This window comes from Halichondria panicea, chromosome 14 (genome assembly GCF_963675165.1).
Source record: "Halichondria panicea chromosome 14, odHalPani1.1, whole genome shotgun sequence".
In the NCBI taxonomy this organism is placed as follows: domain Eukaryota; kingdom Metazoa; phylum Porifera; class Demospongiae; order Suberitida; family Halichondriidae; genus Halichondria; species Halichondria panicea.
The window spans coordinates 2,599,621-2,621,423 of record NC_087390.1 but is presented as its reverse complement, the minus strand read 5'-3'; the positions used below and the strand labels follow the sequence as shown (position 1 = coordinate 2,621,423).

The following is a 21,803-nucleotide window of genomic DNA, read 5'->3' as shown; positions in this document are numbered from 1 at the left end:
TATTATAATTCCCATGACACACAAAGAATATAATTATGTAAACATACATGTGTAAGCTGTTTTTTATCGTCGCACAAGGACTCATAACTGCATACAACAATGGAGATCTCTAACACACTAGATACGCTGCTTACTGGTGTGTTCTCCAAAGAATCTCTGACAGACGAGTCTGAGGAGTGGTCTAATGTTGAGCCTCATCTCAGTCTTGGTCATGGCAATACCGAGCTCATCCAGTACCTACACAACACAGTATACAGGGAGAGGGGGGTTAAATCCAGCTATGGACAAGGGGGAGCCGAATATACCAAAAGTGGGACATTGAATACTGTAACAGTGTGGTATTGGGGCATTAACATCTGCTGGAAATAATTATTATGTCCTGAACGCTCTTAAGTGTTTTAATTGGAACCCTCTACGTGACAGTTCCTTAACCACACCCACCTGTGGTAGTGTAGTGTCCACATCTCCCACTGTCTGAGCGAATATCTTACAGAGTGGCTCCAACAGGAACTCGACAAAGCTGTGGGCACCATCCACACTGGGGGGCTTCCGAGTGAATGTACGTCTGTACAGGGTGGGGGGGTTAAGTATTAATACACACTTACGTACTGGAGTACTTTTGCACAGTTTCAAGAACTTACTTTGTGTTGTTGAAGTAAATGTCCCCCCAAAGTCGCTTGGCAAACTCGGTAGGTGAGAAACCACCACCTGTGTGGGGAGGGAGAGATTAATGCTGTCTCAATGTAAGAAATGGTGTATACATACGTTCAACAAAAACTACTGGCGGCTTTTGCTACACATAAAGCAGTATTTGTAAGAAACCAATGGTAATTTAATGTGCAGAATGTGCAGAATGTCTATAACACTGAAATACTAGATATACTGTACATGTACCTGTAAAAGTGTTCAGTTTTTGTAATTGGCAATGAGTCAATTACAAAAATTGAATGCAGTACCGGCAGTTACAGATAGACTACTGTACTACTGCTCCGTTGTTTACAGTGGGACACAGCTAAAAGTCTGAAACCAAAGTCTAAACAGAAGCCATACGCCATATTATGTTTTGTACCCCCCTCCCCCGACTCTCTCTCTAGTATATCTAATAGTGAATTAACATTGCATACTTTTGCAGCTGGCTCTGATATTACAAGCTGTCCCCAGACTGGAGGCAGTTCATGTCTGCGAGAATAACATAGCTTCTCTGAGGTATTCCACCATATGTACCAAATGGTCTCCATTGTGTAATGTGTGCACTATAGGGAAATGATTATTAACTGAGATCATCATTTAATTATGTCGTACTTGCGTATTATGTTTATGAGAGGATATCGTGTATTGCAAAAATGCAAGTTAGTGTAGCATGCTAATAATTATGTTACAAGGAAGTGCAGATAATAATATAAAAGCCAACACAAGCAAGCTCAGTAGTTAGCTAGAGTGCACAACACAGTAACAACACCAAACAAGATCACTACAGAAGAGATGATAGTGAGAGAAATATTGCAGTAAAGAAGACCAGAGGAGGCTGAAACCACTTGACCTTAGCTAATTAAGGTCACTAATTGGATTTATCCACACTTCTCTTGCAGACTACTTTAAGCCTAGTTTTTAGTGTCTGTCAGTTTAAAACGTTATTCTTCAGAGGGGGTCATATTTTATTTTCTCCAATTTTGCTCAGAAGCATTCAACAATTGCATTAACAATTTTTTATTCAACAATTTTTTTCCCATTCAGTGGGCTCTAATCACGAATCAGTTTTGTACTAATAATGGGATTGGCACTTGATATAAGACTCCCGAATATAGCTAAAATAACAAGCAATATATAATTATAATAATAATAGTTGCTAGCGTTAAATCCATGGCTTCTAGTGTTCCTATATTCGTGAGTCTTATATCAAGTACCAACCGATAACGTTCTCGGAGGTCAGGAATTGCAATAACAACAATATTAATACACTGACAGTCATGAAAAAGCACAGATGCAGAAAAGAGTACTGTGTAAAACATAAAGGAAAACGACAAATTTTTTTTTGCACAGTTATCGGCGAATCAGAATGTCTCTTTTAGCCAGTGTCATCGCTGCACTTACAGTGCAGCCAGTCTCTTGTTGCACTACTTTAGTGCATCGAACCAACTTGATATAGTTCTGCAGTCCAGTGACAAGCTCAGATCGATAATCAGCTCTCGTGATCAGCTGGGTAGCTTGCACTTGCATGGGTAAGCTAACAGTAGCTTGTAATCTTGGAGCAACAGTGCAAGTGTAGACTTTGGTAGTGTTTTGCAGTCCAATCACCAGCTCAGAACAACTGCTTGATGCCTCACTGCATTCTATGGAGAGACTGGCATATCTAGTGCTTTGCAAACTAAGCTCCATTGATGCTTGGTCTTGGTTGAAGTCCATTTTAGGATAGACAACTCAGCCAGGGGATGAGGCAAGGGCTAAACTACTGATCACACTTTTTATACCAACTGTAAAACATGCTGAATGTGAGAGTTTTATTGATATGCATAGGGAAACAACCCCAAGAAATGTACTTGTACTGGGAAATCCCTCATAATCGTGATTGCCCATGACTATCATTACACAGCCACAATAACCACGAGTACTTGTACAGATTATGCTAAAAATTTTGCCTAGTCTCCAAGTCTCATGCATTGTACCTATTAGTCTTTAATTCTTACCCATTAGTCTCAAGATCATCAACGAGAATTATACTGCAACATCACAGACGCTTCTATATAATCTTCTAAAGAAGTATTATTGGTGAAAAAGCTTAGAAAAAAGTCAACAGTACTACTAGCACTTTCCATACGTATATACTCAGTCTAGCCACGACGTGGACCATGTGCTCAGAAGTACGTGTAAAGGTTAACTATTAGCATTATATTCACGCTATTGAGCTTCTATAAATACTTTCTACCAAAATTTGGTAAAAATTGTCTAATAGGCTAATACTTATTGTCTATTAGGCTGGCATAATGCTCAATGCTCCACTGCACCTATTAGTATCAACATTACGCATGACGTCAATAAAGCATGTTTAGCTCAAATTCGCTCTCCTAAGGAAACCATAATTATAGCACAACAATAGCATCACACAACTGCTCAACCAAAGACTGTGGTCAACAATAGCACCACACATGCTCACATAAACCTAAGGTTGTACTGGTCAACAATAGCACAACACAACTGCTCACACAAACCTAATTATAAGGCTGTACGTGGTCAACAATAGCATCACACAACTGCTCACATAAACCTAAGGCTGTACGTGGTCAACAATAGCACCACACATGCTCACATAAACCTAAGGCTGTACGTGGTCAACAATAGCATCACACAACTGCTCACATAAACCTAAGGCTGTACGTGGTCAACAATAGCATCACACAACTGCTCACATAAACCTAAGGCTGTACGTGGTCAACAATAGCATCACACATGCCCACATAAACCTAAGGGTGTACGTGCATGGTCAACAATAGCACCACACAACTGCTCACATAAACCTAAGGCTGTACGTGGTCAACAATAGCACCACACAACTGCTCACATAAACCTAAGGCTGTACGTGGTCAACAATAGCACCACACAACTGCTCACATACCTAAAGACTGTGGTCAACAATAGCACCACACAACTGCTCACATACCTAAAGACTGTGGTCAACAATAGCACCACACAACTGCTCACATAAACCTAAGGCTGTACTGGTCAACAATAGCACCACACAACTGCTCACATAAACCTAAGGCTGTATGTGGTCAACAATAGCACCACACAACTGCTCACATACCTAAAGACTGTGGTCAACAATAGCACCACAACTGCTCAACCTATAAAGACAAGTTAGACAACCTAAAGCACCACACAGGCTAAGGTCATCAATAGCACCACACAACTCTGCTCATGCACATGCACTATATAATGTATACTGTGAACGAAAAACAGCTTTAATTGAACTATTATACCTTTGATGACAACTGATGAACATGTATACTGTAAATGATTATGCTTCGAGGCGTAGCCACACGAGGAATGGGGAATATACGGTAATTAAAGCTGACTGTGTGCATGTGTGTGTATTCCAGCTGTAACTGCTCAACTGTTGCAATGCGACGAAAACTAACAACTTCTATAGCCACGGTCTCTTGGATTTTGATCTGTGGATTTGCAAACTATAAAGTGCTCCTTTTTTAACGTATTTCTTCTAAAATAAGGCAAGCTTTTTAATAATTATGTTTTTGAGGCTAGTGTATGCAAAACAAGAAATAGCCAAAGAATTCATATGGTGCCTTATGGGAGAAATCTCCAGGTGGCGCCTTATTAGAAGGGGACCTCTTTTAGAAGAAGTATGATACTTCATTGGGAGAGTGAAGTGAGCCCCGTACTAGCGAGTTACACCGTAACACGTGATTTTCTCTGTTTACATGTTAGTATCGTACATCACTCGGTTGAATCAAAACGCTCTTTAATGAAGTTGTGTACATTTACTCGCTTCGCGGTCGCTTGCCCACTGAGTGTTTTAGTTACGGGTAGATCTGTCCATATAATCATCTCATCTCATATTTAATAGGTATTAAGCAGAAACTGCAAGAGTTAACAAGACACACGTACGTATGCAATCACTGACCTGTGACAGTGAGAGTCCTCCTCATTATATCCTCTGTGTGTACTTCTCACCCAGCACACACACCTGCTGACTACTGTACACTAGAAGGGAGTGGGTAAAGATTTGAGTCCTCCTCGATCGATCATCCTCCATCATCAGCAGCTCTGATCCTGCAGTGTGTAGTTGTTCTCACCGGCATCCACCACTTCTGCACTTTACACGGTACTGGGTAAAGACCGTTAACTAAACAGCCTCAAACCTGACCAAGTTGAATGAGGCCCACCCACAGTTCTCTGCTTGCTTTAAGTTCTTGTAGTGTACAGTATAATGACATCAGTATAAGCCTTAACATCATGGGGAGAGGAGTGCATACCCATCAACCTGATTGGGACCATGCAATTACTAATCACCTTGGTCCAGTGTGCACGGCCTCTCTATCGGAAGGGGTGTGCCTTTGCTGCTACCAAAAGATGTTTACCCTACCCGTACAAAAGCCAGTAATACACAACAACTCCCAATGTAACTAAGAAGTACATTCCTAGATACATGTACAAAGTCATAATCCCTATACTACCCACAAAATTGTATATATCAAACAACCACTTTCCACACACTCTGGCTGTTCTACACTCTGAAACCTTTCAACTGCTTACCTCATCAATCTGTATAAGTCGGCTTAAACAATTTTTCTACAATAAAGTGAGTTTTACATTGGATAGTTAAACATGACGTCCTGTCTAGCTAGCTCTAGCAACATGGGGTCATCAAAGAACTTGGAGATGGACACATCCTCTGACAGGCCCTAGAGAGAGTGTGTGGGGGGGGGGGGCGTGGAGTCAGTGGGTAGGGGTTCTGGTAAAGGTCCACACAGTACCAAGTGAAGTCAATGTGTCATGTAAGGTGTGGGGTTTGGTAAAGGTACAAGGTATATATATACCAAGTATTTATTTCTAAGTTCAAAAAACTCAAAACCAACACTCTGTTCCCCTAGTCTCATGAATCAGCCGCCTTTCTTTTGGGAAAGACCGTCTGAGCACTTTAGTCCAGAGGTCATTGCACAATGGAATGTTAATTGCCATTACATTACGTCAGTGTCAAAACCAAAAGATTATTTGAAACGCATGTAAAAGGTCAACCGCGAACGCTTGACTTAGCTATGAACTTTTGTTTAGTTTGCTCCAAGAACGTTGCTAAAAGAACAAGTAAGAAGGTTGCACAGCAATAGTGCAGTCAATTCAACTTACTATAATTATAGCTCCTTGACTGCATGGCTAACAGTAGCCACAGTTAGGCTGACTAGCGCTAGCTATAAATGCGTCCTACTGCATACGCTTCTTGTCATTCCTTTAATTTAGTAAATCCTTGATCTGATTGGTCAGGTCAAAATTCCGACGTGGCCAAAAAAGTTCAAACTAAAGTGCTCAGACGCTCTAGGGAGCGGCTGATTCATGAGACTATCTGTTCCCCTAGTGATAACCCCCATACAAGAACATGTATACATAGAGGTTAGTAGCATACACACACATTCACACACACAACACATACACATTCACATACATAATGTGGCACGTTACATAATAAATTATTATTAAAACATACGGTAAAGTCAGTAAAATTTGGAAATAAAGGGATTTCTGACAATGCACATCTGCTGGTACGTAGTTGGTTTACTATTCCTATGCACACTTAGATAAAGGGGTTGTTAAAGTCCACGCACCTTTCTCCTCCTTGTTTTGATCATGAACTCCCTGGCGAGGTGGGGGGCGGGCTGTGGCTCCAGGGGACGGATCACTATGCTCTTGTCAAGTGGGTCTCCGGGGACAATCTACAGGGGTGGGAAACACTGAAGTATAGAATTATTGCAAGATTGTCTGTTTGTACAAATTATTATACATACATACTGTACACCACGTCCAGTAACAGAAGAATATTTTGTAACAATTGAAGGGCCTAGGAAAATAAACACATGTCAATAAGTGGGCAAACAAACTCTCCAAAATAGGGTTTACATAACACCCTAACCATACAGCCTAAGGCCCAGATTACATACGTTTTCTTAACCACCTACATGCACATATCGGATCTCTGCACTTGTAAGAACACACGGATCTGAAATACTAAATTAAAACTAAACTGGTCACACATTGGTTCCATAAGAGTTTCCAATGTACATAGGTACTCATTACAAATGCTCCCCCCTCCCTCCCTCCATATGCAACTCACCTGCCAGTGATGGAACACAGAGAGACAGAAAGCCTGTCCCTGTGTGTGTGTACGCAGGTCAGTCTCAAAGCCAAACGAATCAATGGCCGGAATGAACGCTTTGATTGTGTAGAGGGGGGAGCCTGGGATGGGTGCGTCCTGGGTCACATGATCTCGTCGCCGTGCCAACACAGTGTAGACAGAGGACACACAATCGGCTGGAGCTTGCACCTCCACAAAATAGTAGGGCTCCATCAAGCGAGGAGTAGCCTAGTGTGTGTGTGAGGTATTTGGTAAACTGATAGAAATCATGCCGCCTTAAAGATAAAGCCATATACATGTACAGTGTGTGTACATGTTTGCAATTAAGATTATGACTCATTAATTACTTCATTAAAGCAATCAGCGAGACACCTGTGTGAATTTCAATTGCCAGGCACAACACACGCACAGTAGGCACATACCATGAGGAAAGCTGAGTAGGCTACCCTTCTGGCAGTGGGTATGATCTGACCACCCCCTCTGTGGATGGGCTCACCAGCGATCACGGCATCGAGGATCTTGAACTTGACATTGCGGATAGCTGTACGTGTGTGGGTTGGTGTGTATGTGTGGGGGGAGGGGGTGTCTGATATCAATGTGCTCCAACAATTATATTCGTATATCCCTCATAGTTCACATAATTTATTACTGAACTACGACAGATACTACGAATACAGCAACTTAATTACTGTGAACTTCGACAAGTGTTAGATTACTAACTATTGCAAACCAAGGGTTTAAGTGTAACGCACGTTCGTCACAGAGTGGCCCCTCCCTGGTGCCCCACTGGAACCCCTGGATGATAGACTCACGCACAGAACCAAGAAGACTCTTGTCAACCTGCACCAGCATACAAAATGTGTACATGTAGTTCACACTGGAACGAAAGAAGTTATTAGTACTAGCACTTATGGAAGCCACCAAACAGCTTGGATGCCTGACTATATTTGCGTAGGTAAGAACCAGGGCCATTGTTTCCACTCTTTAAAACATTTCAATAACTGTTTAATTTAGATCGTATAGGGTACATGTACATGTAGTTAGAACATTAATGATATTTGCGCTAACATTGGTGAAGAGCAAGCTAAACTACACTTGTGGGGAACAGAAGTACTGTATTCACTTCAGTGCTTTGTTGCAAACACAGCTAGAATAATCCCTAATTGGCCACAGGTAGCTTACATGTATATACAAAGTACCGTAACACTGATGTTTATTCACAGATCCCTACTAGCATTTAGATAATTGTTCCATCAGAGACTCATGAAAGCAAGTTACTACTCACCTCAGAAGGCAGAGTGTCATCCACCAGAATGTTGGGTCCAGTAGCCTCCGGTCCAAACGCCCAGATGGAGCGAGCTGCCAGCAGGTCCCAGTCGTACTTGCTCTGGAAGAACTCTCCAATCTTCTTCTTGCTCCAGGCTATCTGCACCACCTCCCCCTCAATGTCCTCGGCCAGTCCCTTCTCCAGAGGCTCCGATATCATTGTCAGTTTGTTCCTGGAAATGGGAGTAGAAAGTAATTAAAGAAAAAATTGAATGAAGAGCAAGGGGACAAGTTCATTGTGCACACCGAAAGTGGGTAGTCACTGCATACCATCCATAATAAATTATCAGTACCACTTATCAGAAGTCAGTAATGGCAGCAAAAACGTCTACAGATGCAGAAAAAAATGCTATTTAAAGAGGTTCAAAGGAAAACGACTTAATAGTTTGCACAGTTATCGGTGAATCAGAATGTCTCTTTTAGCCAGTGTCATCGCTCCACTTGTAGTGCAGTCAGTCTCTAGTTGCACGACTTTAGTGCATCGTTGATATAGTTCTGCAGTCCAGTGACTAGCTCAGATCAATAATCAGCTCTTGTAGTTAGCTGGGTAGCTTGCATTTGCATGGGTGCATGAGCTAACAGTAGCTTGAGCAACAGTGCAAGTGCAGACTTTGGTAGTGTTTTGTAGTCCAATCACCAGCTCAGAACAGCTGTTTGATGCCTCACTACATTCTATGGAGAGACTACTGCATCCAGTGCTTTGGAAACTATACTCCATTGATGCTTGCATGGTCTGGGTTGAGAAATACTTGAGACTAGCTTGTTGCATAGCTAACAATTTTGCTGTTTACACTCAACACCCACACATACACCAGGAAGACCATCAATCACACTAATCAAATCACCAATCATTAGGCAGACATCCTCTGTTCTGTAAGAATCATCACACTAATCAAATCACTAATCAGCTGTAGGGAAACCCCTAAAACTTCCTTTGATCATATCAATCTACGATCGTATGGAACAACATGAATGGGTTTCTCACTTTTTGTTGGGTGTCTCAGCAAAGCACTTCAGAGAGGATGTCTCTACCACTGTCTCACAGAAGGCCACCACCGGGTCAGCCACCTTGATGTCTGCAGGGAGAAGGGCATTCAAAACAATCACTTGTGATGGTTTGACCTACGTAAGAGTCCAGAGGGGTGCGACATGCAGCTAGGAGCAATTAGGCCTGATTTTCTAATGATTAGCTGACTCAGCATTAATAAACCTAGCCTACACGGGAACGGAATGTAATTAAAGTGTTCAATCAAGCCAATTGCTCCTGCCTGTCGTACCTCCCCTGGTGAGAGTCACAGTAGAGGCATCTTAACTACACACTGTACCTAGCAACAATCTCACCTATCTCTGAGTACATCTTCTTGAGGTCGTGCATGACACAGTCCAGGTAGAGCTCTCCCGTACCAAACACCACGTGCTCCCCGGACTCCTCCACCCTACAAGACAAGGGAGGAGGGTTGGGAATTGAAATGTGCAAGTAACCCTAACCTCACCACTATATATTTGTGAAATACATGTATCACAATAGTGGTGGTTGTGGAAACTTGAAGCCACACAGTACAGGAATTAAGCAATGGACAGTGTTATTGTTTACAATGGGCACAGGGCAGATACCATATAATGTTAGACAACAATGCAACCAAGGCAACTGCCATAGTGGGTGGCAAAATGATTATGACTGGGGAGACATTATTTTGTTGAAAGGATGTATAGACACCACTAGGAATGAACAGTTTTACACTGTACGGTGTAGTTACACCACTAGGAAAACTAAGAGGATCTCTAAGAGAATTACTAACCAGGATCCGGAGTGAGATACTGTGCTCCTGATAATACAAAGAGTCCCCTGTGATTTTACATTGCAAAAATTGCCAGAAAAGTCTTAGCCATTGCACTACCGTATAGTTGATAATTTCCGGGAGACAAAATATGTGTGGTTTTTGTGGTTGAACCTCAGACCACGAATATTTTACACACGAATGAAGCGACCTTGCCTACCTTTACCTGCAGTGCAAGCAGCAACCACGGAAATTATTATTATCCACAAAGTGACTAAATATTGCTCAACCACGAATGTTTTGCCCCCCGAAAATTACCGGCTATACGGTACATCATGAATCCAGCTGCTATAAAACGTTGTTTGCTACCCACACACCTTAGTGACCAGTAGAGGGTAGGATTTGTTGACCTTTCTAAGACCATCCAACATCTTGGGCAGCTCCGATGGATTCACTGGCTCCACGGCGATCTTTATCACAAACTGAGTGTTGAACTTGAGAGAACGGAATATCTGAGCCTGGTAGCTAGGAAGCTTGGTAGGTGCAATTGCACTTCAAAGAGTTCCTTCAAGAACTTCCAGAGACCAAAGGAGATGTGTACAGCTTGCATGCATAGACCTTGCAAAATACAAAATACAAAATCTTGAACTGCATTACGGCCACAAAACCATGCAACATACAATTTTGCTACGCAAACAACATGTATAATTATAGTCCTGAGTAATGATGCATGGCTTCTAAAACTATCGTATAGCGGGTATCTAACGACGGCTAATATTTTCGCTGATTTCGCTGGCATGATAATTACACATAAAAATGGCCAATCTGAAAATTAGATCCTATATAGAAAGTTACCAGGTGTATAACATGATATAAGGTGGTATAGAAACTCATAGAACCAAAGCATATGGATTTGAAGTGTAGAATGGTCTACTAGCTTTATGCTGGGGATTCAGCAGATATAGATACTCATCTTAAAAGCAATGTGCCCACTCTAAAGTCACTGTATACACATGCACATGAGGTAGGCTTATAGCAACCTTATACGATGATATAATGAACAACCGACCTATAATCAAATACGCCTTTTGAATTTGTTGGGGGTTTCATAACGCGCTGATGGAAAGCGGTGAAGGTTTCAGGCTGAATGAATTGTTAATGCAATTAAAGGACCTTAGACTGACACAAAACATTAATTGTTTTCCCTGATGATAGTGCAGCCTGGAATCGAGGCTAAAGACTACTGTATCGGAGAGAAAGTTGAGATAAAACAGCTATAGCAGCTTCCACAGTAATAGTAGTCATAATACATGTATGCACAAGTGTCTTTATTACTGTCATAATAATTATCACTTAATGCAGAGATTCTGCATATAGCTATAATTATGGTATGAGCATTTTTATAGAAACTGCTGTCAGGTTTCAGTTATGGGGAGAATATAATACCAAACATCATAGATGATGTATGCCACTGGCAACGTTACCAGCATCACCAAACATGCAAGGTGTTCTCCAGAGTGCTGTGTCCACTCACTCCACTGCTCACAGCTGGTGTCTTGTTGGGTAGTCACGTGGTCTTTGCATGGCTTGTCTATATTGTGGAATTGAGCTCAGCGAGACTTGGAGGCTTGAATGTCTTCCCGGCAGTCTTGCGCCCAGCTTGCGTTTACACCATCACGTACGTTACAGCCAACAGGGTTTGTCTTCAATACCCTTTTGGTATGGGTCATGGATAAAAATTAGCCAAAAAAATGCTAGGTCGCCAACTAGGCCTGGTAAATATTGCAATAGGCGTGGTTTCAGATTTTTCCGTAAAAGCTGCCGTAATCAAAATAATAGCTCTGTGTTACAACTTATCTCTTAAAAAACCTAAGCTAGTTATAGTTAGCTAGCTAAAATAGATTCAGGTAGCTTTCAAACAAGAGATTAAGGCTCCCCTCAATGATCATCAAGTCCAAGCAGTCAACTCCACATGCAGTGTGGAAGAAAGCTAGGGAAATGTTGTGTGGTACCAGCAGTTGCTGCAACTTTGGAAACCATTTAGCTCAAAAGTTTCAGCAACTGCTGGTACCATACAAAATAGCATCATGTTTCTTCGCCATTTCTCTCTTCATTACTATTATTGCTATAGACACACCCATAGGCAATATTTACCGGGCCTAGTTGGTGATATAGCGTTATTAGAGACAACTCGGCCTGAGGGAGAAGCTAGGATAAAAATATGTATTGCTGTAGAGAGGTGTCTTTTGACATTGGTTTTCAATCAATGTATATATGTAGTGTGTTCACACAATAAACTTACTACCGTACGGGTAGAAAATTTCGAGGTGTTTTTAATTTCGCGTTTTTCGTGGGTGGCTGCAGAACACGAAAATTAAAACCCACGAAAGGCTTTGTTTACGCATGCGAGATAGTGACACACCCTAACTCCACGAAATTTACTACCCGCGAAATTTTCCAAATAAGACAGAATATTGAATTGCACGAAAATTTACACCCTTGAAATTTTCTACCCGTACAGTATGTGACAAAGTCATAGTCATAGGTGTAGTGTATATATAGTGTATTGATCTAGATCAACTGTTTTTGTCGTTAAACCCCTTGACTGTAACCAAACCCTATCAGACTTTCCAGCAAAGTATATTGACAACAGAATATGCACAAATGAAAACATTGTGTACACAAAATAATTATTCAGTGTCAACTATATAATTATTGTTCACAACGAGTCAGAATTAACACAAGAAGGAACCACTCCACAATAAACAGGCAAACCAAACAGGAAAAATATATTTACAGATCACACAATACAAAGAAGCGACAAACTATTGGCGAACTGTTTCTCTTCATCTTTCAGTTTGGGTCCTGTGCTGTGGCTGCCACTCGCGACGATGCCACCTCTGTACCCTGTATTGTGTGCGGTTCCTTCAACTCAATCAGAATGTCTCTTTTAGCCAGCATCATCGCTCCACTTGCAGTGCAGTCAGTCTCTTGTTGCACGACTTTAGTGCATCGAACCAACTTGATACAGTTCTCAAATCCAATGACAAGCTCAGATCGATTATCAGCTCTTGTGATCAGCTGGGTAGCTTGTATTTGCATGGGTGAGCTAACAGTAGCTTGTAATCTTGGAGCAACAGTGCAAGTGGAGATTTTGGTAGTGTTTTGCAGTTCAATCACTAGCTCAGAACAGCTGTTTGATGCTTCACTGCATTCTATAGAGATACTGACATCTCCAGTACTTTGCAAACTAAGCTCCATTGATGCTTGGTATTGATTGCAGGAGAAATACTTGAGACTAGATTATCATAGCTAATAGCATCAATAATGCTAGTTTTAGCTACTGTGTAGACAACAAATAAAATCATAGCTTTTGTATTATCTCAACACCCACACACAATGCAAATTCTTTGCTAGGGAATCAGCTGCTGTAGGGAATCCTTAAATTGACGAATCAGCTGCTGTAGCTTTTTATAACCACACACAACGCAATTTATAATTCATAATCAGTTGTATCTTTGCTAGGGAATCCTTAAAACCAACTGCTTGTACATAGCTTTAGGGAATCCTTAAAACCAACTGCTTGTACATAGCTTTAGGGAATCATTAAAACCAACTGCTTGTACATAACTTTAGGGAACCAACTGCTTGTACATAGCTTTAGGGAACCAACTGCTTGTACATAGGAATCCTTAAAACCAACTGCTTGAATCCTTAAAACACCCTAAAATACCGGCTTGATCACTCTCAGGATACAAGTTTTTGCTGCTTGTACATAGGGAATCCTTAAAACCAACTGCTTGTACATAGCTTTAGGGAATCTTAAAACCAACTGCTTGAATCCTTAAAACACCCTAAAATACCCTCTTGATCACTCAGGATACAAGTTTTTGCTGCTTGTACATAGGGAATCCTTAAAACCAACTGCTTGTACATAGGGAATCCTTAAAACACCCTAAAATACCCTCTTGATCACTCAGGATACAAGTTTTTGCTGCAGATTGTGTTTTAGCTTTTGTTCAGGCGAAGAAATCATTCATATTATGGAGCCTGTATGCTTTTAAGTTCAGGGTGCAAGTTTTTTGTTGCAGAATGTGTGTGTCATATTTCTTATTGTTTTGTGGATACCACTCACTTCTTGTTGAGTGTCTCAGCAAAGCACTTTAGAGAGGATGTCTCTACCACTGTCTCACAGACGGCCACCACCGGGTCAGCCACCTTGATGTCTGCAGGGTGAGGGGCATTCAAAACAATCATCACATGTGATAGTTTGCGGTACAGGCATATTAACTACACATCGTGCATATCACCTATCTCTGAGTACATGTACATCTTCCTGAGGTCGTGTATGGCACAGTCCAGATAAAACTCTAACGTGCTCCCTTGAGACTCCTCCACCTACAAGACAAGGGAGGGTTGCATACCGTATAGTGGGTAATTGTGGGGTAAAATACTCGTTATTTTCACGAAATTTTCCCATGAAAATGTAGTGTGGTTTACCGAAACGCATGTAATGAAGTCAAATGAAAATTTTACTCACAAAAATCACCGTGTTCGAGTTGAACGAATTTTTTACCCCACGAAAAGTTGTGACCTAAAAGACATTAGTGGTTGTGGATGCTTGAAGCCACCACACACCACTTAGTTCAACTACTAAGTAAGACCGGGATACTTGGCAGGTATGCAGTACATGTAGAGGATAGCAACATGCAGCCAACACTAGCAGTAATTAGCATCACCTTAGTGACCAGTAGAGGGTAGAACTTGTTGACCTTCCTGAGACCATCCAACGTCTTGGGCAGCTCTGATGGATTCACTGGCTCCACGGCGATCTTTATCACAGACAGAGTGTTGAACTTGAGAGGACAGATATCAGAGCCTGTGTGTGTGTGTGAGGGAGGGAGAGGGGGACGAGAGTTAAACGATGTATGCCATGGTCTCTATAAAACAGTACTTTTTGGAATTAAAGGGAAGTCTACGAAACAAAACCAGAATAGGGGGTATACACAGTAAGCGGCTGATTTATGTGTCTATAGGTTGGTGAGTTAGCTGAGTAGTAGCTAGGAAGCCTGGTAGGTGCAATTGCACTTCAAAGAGTTCCTCCAAAAACTTCCCAGAGAATGTAAACCAAGGAGATGTGTACAGCTTGACCCAAAATACAAAATACCATACAATTTTGCTACGCAAACAACATGTATAATTATAGTCCTGAGTAATGATGCATGCATGGCTTCTAAAACTATCGTATAGCGGGTATCTAACGACGGCTACTATTTTCGCTGATTTTGCTGGCATGACAATTACACATAAAAATGGCCAATCTGAAAATTAGATCCTATATAGAAAGTTACCAGGTATATAACATGATATAAGGTGGTATGGAAACTCATAGAGAACCAAAGCATATGTTATGGTTAGAACATGGGCATGAGGTATCTATGTGTTATAGTGTCCCAAAGCTCGAGGGCTTTAGCCCGAGGGATGAGGGACACTATAACCATAGATACCGAATGCACATGTTCTAACTGATTTAGATCCCAAAACCTATTGGCTACTAGAAATGCACTAGCTTAGCAACAGTCAACCTATATAAACAGCCAACCTAGCAACTGCATCATTATTCTTTTGAAAACTAATATCTGAAGTTGGCATCTCTGTGTCTCTACTAAATCTGTGGTCTCTACTCAAGTCAACCCTGTTCCTCCACCTCAGTTTGATGGACAAAATTATAGTCCTAGCTCCACCCACAAAACGGAAACATCCAGCTCCTCCCCCAGTTTTGCAGCAAACAAGCCCAGCACACTTCCCAAGAAACGAGCGGCTCATACTACTCTCACAAAGCGAAAGGGAAGACACCTATAAGCTATAATTTGCAGCAAACAAGCCCAGCAAACGAGAGGCTCCTATACTACTCTTGAACAAAGCGAAAGGAACTTTAGGAAGAAGCCAAAGCTAGAATCCCAGCACTTCCATACATCCAGCTCCTCCCCCATGCAGCCTTGCAGCAAAAAAGCACAGCACACTGCCCAAAAAACGAGCGTCTCCTACTACTTTCGAACAAAGCCAAAAAAAGAAACTAGAGCTTCTCTCTTTCATTCTAGTTCTGTTATTATATTACTAGACAAAGCATCTAGCTACAATAATTTTTATGTTATTACATGTGTATCTTCTTGTAAATCACAATACAATGTACAATGTTGTAGTTTGTAGCCCAGAGCAATCTATAGTACCGGTACTATAGCTCATAGTTCCCTGCTAAATACACTCAAATGGGATCTAAGGATTTGTAATGAACACTTTACTTTATTTTATTAACTACTTTATTGTATTAACGATCTTTACCACTATTGATTTCTGTAGATCTAGTCACCTTTACCGGTTTTCCGTTATTGTATCATGTTACGTAATACGCAAGAGAATTTAATCACGCAATGCACTACTACTTTATTCATCTCTTTGTAGTCTTACCGCATTGCCTCTTTTTGTGATTCTTACTATTCTTTTGTTAGCCTCTGTACTTAGACGCACACACCCTGTTTTTGTCTCATCATTCACTTCACTTTATGTTTGTGGACAAGAATTTGGAATCCCTATTTAATGTTTGTTTTTCAGAGAGTTAATTAAGTATGTGTATCGAAAGTATTAATTATCAACACACGTCATTAATTCCATGTTTTCCGGTGCACAGCTAGATGACCATCCATGGAGCATACTTTGAGTCGTGAATCCCTATTACTAGTCTCAACCACACAAATACACTGAGGTGAAACACTTCACCCCAGTGTATTTGTGTGGCCTCAAACCCCAGAGCATACTTTGAGTCGTGAATCCGTCTCAACCACACAAATACACTGGGGTGAAACACTTCATCCCAGTGCATTTGTGTGGCCTCAAACCCCAGAGCATACTTTGAGTCGTGAATCCGTCTCAACCACACAAATACACTGGGGTGAAACACTTCACCCCAGTGCATTTGTGTGGTTGAGAAATGCACACAAATGCACTGGGGTAAAGTTTTCATCTATATACATAGTTCCCAGTGCATTTGTGTGGTTGAGAAATGCACTGGGAACTATGTATATAGGTAAACACAATTAAGAGCATTTCTCAACCCACACAAATGCACTGGGAACTATGTATATAGGTACGTATACTTAGTTCCCAGTGCATTTGTGTGATTGAGTTTGCATGGCCACCTTAAGGTTACTATTAAAGACGAGTAGTAATTTTAGATTTAGCTCTGTATAAACCAAAGATACAGTATAGTAAAAATTTTTACACAGGCCAAACTTATTGAAACCACACAAGATAAAGTGTCTTCTAGTCAGTCTTCACCAACAATACACAGTTAACCATACACAGTAACCATACAGTATTAGACTCGCAAATGACCAGGGGGAACCAGTACATTTTTACACTAACCGCAATTGAAACCACACAAGATACAGTACAAGATACAGTACAGTACATTGAACTGTACTGTATCTTGTATTTTTACAGGCCAAACTTATTGAAACCACATTACACAGGCCACACTTATTAAAACCACACAGTACATTTTTACTGAAACCACAAGATACAGGATACAGTATTTTTACAGGCCAAACCTATTGAAACCAAACAGTACATTTTTTTTTATAGGCAATATACAGGCTGAAAATACACTCTGTTTGTATGATTGAGTGTCCGTCCATAGCTGGAAATTTTACATACTAACAGGATATTGAAATAACAGTTGACTTTTTTTAGCAAAATGTTCTGCTATTTCCCCTTCTACTTCAAAATCCTATATGACACCCTGCTGCTACGCCAAAAGACTGAATATGATTATAGCTCTCTATACGAGTACTTAATGATGCTAACAATGCTCAGTGACACAAAAAAAGTGAGTAGCATAGTCGTACTAGAAGCAATGATCCAGAAACCACAAAATTCTAGCTGCTGCTGTACTGTCTTCATGTAGCTTACTAGCTATGAAGACAGTACAGCAGCAACTAGAATTTGCGATGCAAATTGGATAATATTTTTAAACTACTACAACTAAAAAACTAACAGGAAGTATACACAAGAGAGATAAACTCGCTAAAACTAAAACTAAAAAGTGCTGACTTAGCAGGTTGGATGGGTCCGGAGTTTTACTGCAGAACATATAGGGGCATGTGACCATTAATTAATTGTGACCAACCTCCTCTGGGCCAAACTCATTGATACCCAGAGGAGGTCTGACATGTGTGCATGAATCACTGCAAGTGTTAGTGTATTGGTCTGAACGTTTATCACGTAATCGCAACCATAACAATGCAAGTCCCATGTCCCTAGCTTTCCATAGCCGGCAAGTATTAAACGGACTTTTTTAGCAAAATGTTCTGATGAATTTCCCCCCTACCTTAAAATCCTGTATGACACCCTGATAAGTGTACGTACACCTTATTCCTGCCATCTACCATGAAATCATCATGTTTAGTGACTTGTACATGCTAGAAGATCCAAGTAGTAACTTAACCACTCCCCCTTCTCTCAAACCTTCTCATTCGTCAATGCACAATGCACTGAACATGTACTGTGTTTTGCAAGTTGCTTGTCATTGTGCACAGTAAATGGGCGTTGTCTATATTACTACTGTGGTTACTAGATTTAATCAGGAATGTGCTGACTCATAACTTTCTCTATGTCCTCTAATTTCTACCTGCGCACTTCTATAACTAAAACAACTGCTCAAATCAACAGAAGTATAGCAAGTCAACAGAGTACTGCATGTGCATATACACTATAACAGCTTAGCTAGTTAGCCAATTAATTTTTTTTGCTGAATAGACACATTCACTTTACTACAGTATCTTGGTAGTACTATAGACAACGCCCATTTACTATTTACTGTGCAATGACAAGCAACTTGCAAAACACAGTAGTGATTCGCGCACACATGTCGGACCTCCTCTGATTGAAACCACACAATATAGAGTACTAGGTATACGCACACGCATTGTAACATACTTGTTCCTCTTGTTCTGTGAGCAGTGTGTCTGTGTACCGTAGCTACAGCAAAGAAAAACAAGTTCTTTAGAAGGCCACTTTTTTTAGGATGTGTTTCACTCACATCTTTAGCCTCTCTTGTAGTTATATATCAGGATGGGTGTGCTTCAGCATGCTGTCCATGAAACATGTCTGAGAGGGGAAGAGTAATAAAATTAAGTGGCTGCCTAACTGACAAATATGGGAAAGGTATAAGTATGTCTCAATCATGTAGGTGTACTGAATGCATGTTGACTATGACATTAACTATCATTGATAGCACAATAATAGTTCCTACTCACTACACCTTCTCTGACCTTGCCACAGTGCAGATGACCAGCAAAGGCCACGTTCCTGATGAACTCAGCATTGTGCATGAGGTCTGCTAGATACCAAACTCATCGTACAAATCTCTGTCCATTGCTACCTGCACGTGTGTACAGTGTGTAATGTGTGTCACGAGTGGGAGGACAGAGCTCATTGTGAGCATGCTATAAGGAGATCAGATAGATTGTCCCTATATGTTGTGATATAAATGAGAGTGAGCATTTAGCCTCGAATCCAGGCCGATTAAAATACGGCCTGGTATCTATGGCATGTGTAATTAATAATGGGCGTGGCCCCCACGCCTATTATTAATTACACCTATGGTGAAGCTTAGCTAGCTGTGGCCCTCTATTCATTGTGTTGCCAGAAGGCTTGCACACTAGTGTCTGAAGCCAGAAGAGGCTCTCATTTACCTCTATAATGGTCGTATGGTCGGGATGTTTGAACCTGGTTTCTGTACAGACTATGGCAAGTCTTTGATTTTGTGCTTCCAACTGTGACTATACGACCAGTAGAGGTAGATGAGAGCCTCCTATGGCTTCAGACTAGTGTGCAAGCCTTCTCGACAACGCAATAGAGGGCACAAGCCACAGCTTCACAGGAGACAATGTGTAAAATTAATACGGAAAAAACTAGTAAACGAACTAGTTTACGGTATAATTTTACAAAGGTTTACTAACGTATAACGAGTTCCCCAGATTCTGGGGGACTCAGTTTGCGTATGTGCACCCTCAAGTCTAGCAAGCAAAGAGCATTGTTTACAGTGATATATTGGTATTTGAAGCAGACCTAAACTAGCATTGTTTTTAATTACACCCACTCATCTATAAACATCACCAACAACCATTAACCACACGGGAAATGTCACATACATTGTAATAATAAGTACTGAATGTACATGTATAGCCTAGCTCTCACCATAAGCATCAGTGTAGATCCTAGCAAACGACCGCAGTGTGAAGCAAAAGCCGTACTGAACTGGATGCAAAGCAGACGTTGCCTAGGAGAGGTGAGACGATAGACCATACCTCCTTATCGAAGTAAATGCTCAGTATAGACTGTTGACCTCGTCCACTATGTGTTTGAGCTTGAAGTAGGTGTCAGTGGGAGGCAGCTTCAGCTCCGGTAAATCTACAATAAAGGGGGCATAAAGTTATTGATGTTAGGAGTCAGATAGTTATGGAGCAATTACTGCATGTGTTGGCAATACTTACATGCAGTATTATTGCATACTTAAGGTTTCCATGGATACTGTATAGGCCTAACCACAACCCTCACAGAATGCAGATTAGACAACTAACCATCAAGTAGCCTACCATCAAGTCCATGTGTGTGTGTGCAGCCATATACAGCTTCTGTGCAGATTAGACAACTAACCACCAAGCCGTGTGTGTGTGTGTGCAGCTGTAACTGAACCACTGGTCAGTTATAATAATACAGCTTCTGTGAGGGTTGTGGTTAGGCCTATACACACTCTCGCTCACATTTGGGGTGAAGAAATTTCACCAATACTTGTATGGCCGGAAATTCAATTTGATAACCGATCACAAACCTCTCACAGCAATTTTTGGAGCAGAGAATGGAAACCTTGAGTAATGCAAAAATAGTGCATACATTACACATGTGGGTTGTCCACAACAACAATAATTATTGTCAGTATAATCAGTCACCTGTAGTACGTATAGTGTGCGTAGTGTCCACATCTCCAATTGTATGAGCGAATATTTTATAGTGGCTCCAACAGGAACTCAACAAAGCTGCGGGCAGCATCCACTGGGGGGCTTACGAGTGAACGTACGTCTGTACGGAGGGGGGGGTGAAGTATTTAATACACACTTATCTGGAGTACTTTTTGTACTGTACAGTTTCAAGAATCGTATTGTTTCAAGAACTTACTTTGTGTTGTTGTAGTAAATAATGTCCCCCCAAAGTATCGCTTGGCAAACTCGGTAGGTAAAAAACCACCACCTGTGTGGGGAGGTGGAGATTGATACTGTCTCAATTTAAAAATACATGTAACCCGGCTACACAAATAAAACCGACACTTCCCGACCTTCAACAAAAACTACTGGACATAATTATAACGGCTTTAGCTAGATATAAAGACAAAGCAGTATAAGCACAAACAGTGGCGTAACTAGCAATGAGGCAGAGAAGGCCCTTGCCTCCTGATTTATTGATCTTCAAGTGTCATGTGACTCACTGTAGTTCTCACCCAACACACACACCTGCTGACCACTAGCACTGTACACTGGGAGGGAGTGGGAAAGATCATTATTTTAGAGTCCTCCTCATCCTCCATCAGCACAGCAGCTCTGATCCTCACTTCTGCACTTCGAGGGCGTGGGTAAAGATCGTTAACTAAACAACCTCAAAACGGACCAACTCAGCGATGAATGCCACCTTCCCCTGTAAAACTCACCATTAATTTTAAGTCAATTTCTCTGTCTTGCCTTCTTGTAGTGTACAGTATAATGACATCAGTATAAGCCTTAACATCA

General features: G+C 41.1%; 1 long non-coding RNA gene and 1 pseudogene across 1 annotated transcript; both read right to left on the bottom strand.

The window, feature by feature from the left end:
* Nucleotides 1-21,659, bottom strand: part of LOC135347524 (116 kDa U5 small nuclear ribonucleoprotein component-like) — a 35,617-nt pseudogene extending 13,958 nt beyond the window's left edge.
* On the bottom strand, nucleotides 10,588-14,323 carry LOC135347573 (uncharacterized). The gene is made up of 3 exons (XR_010398466.1): nucleotides 14,274-14,323; nucleotides 14,099-14,189; nucleotides 10,588-11,676 (listed from the first exon to the last, which is right to left on the bottom strand). It is a non-coding gene; the product is annotated as an uncharacterized LOC135347573 (long non-coding RNA).
* Nucleotides 21,660-21,803: the final 144 nt, after the last annotated feature.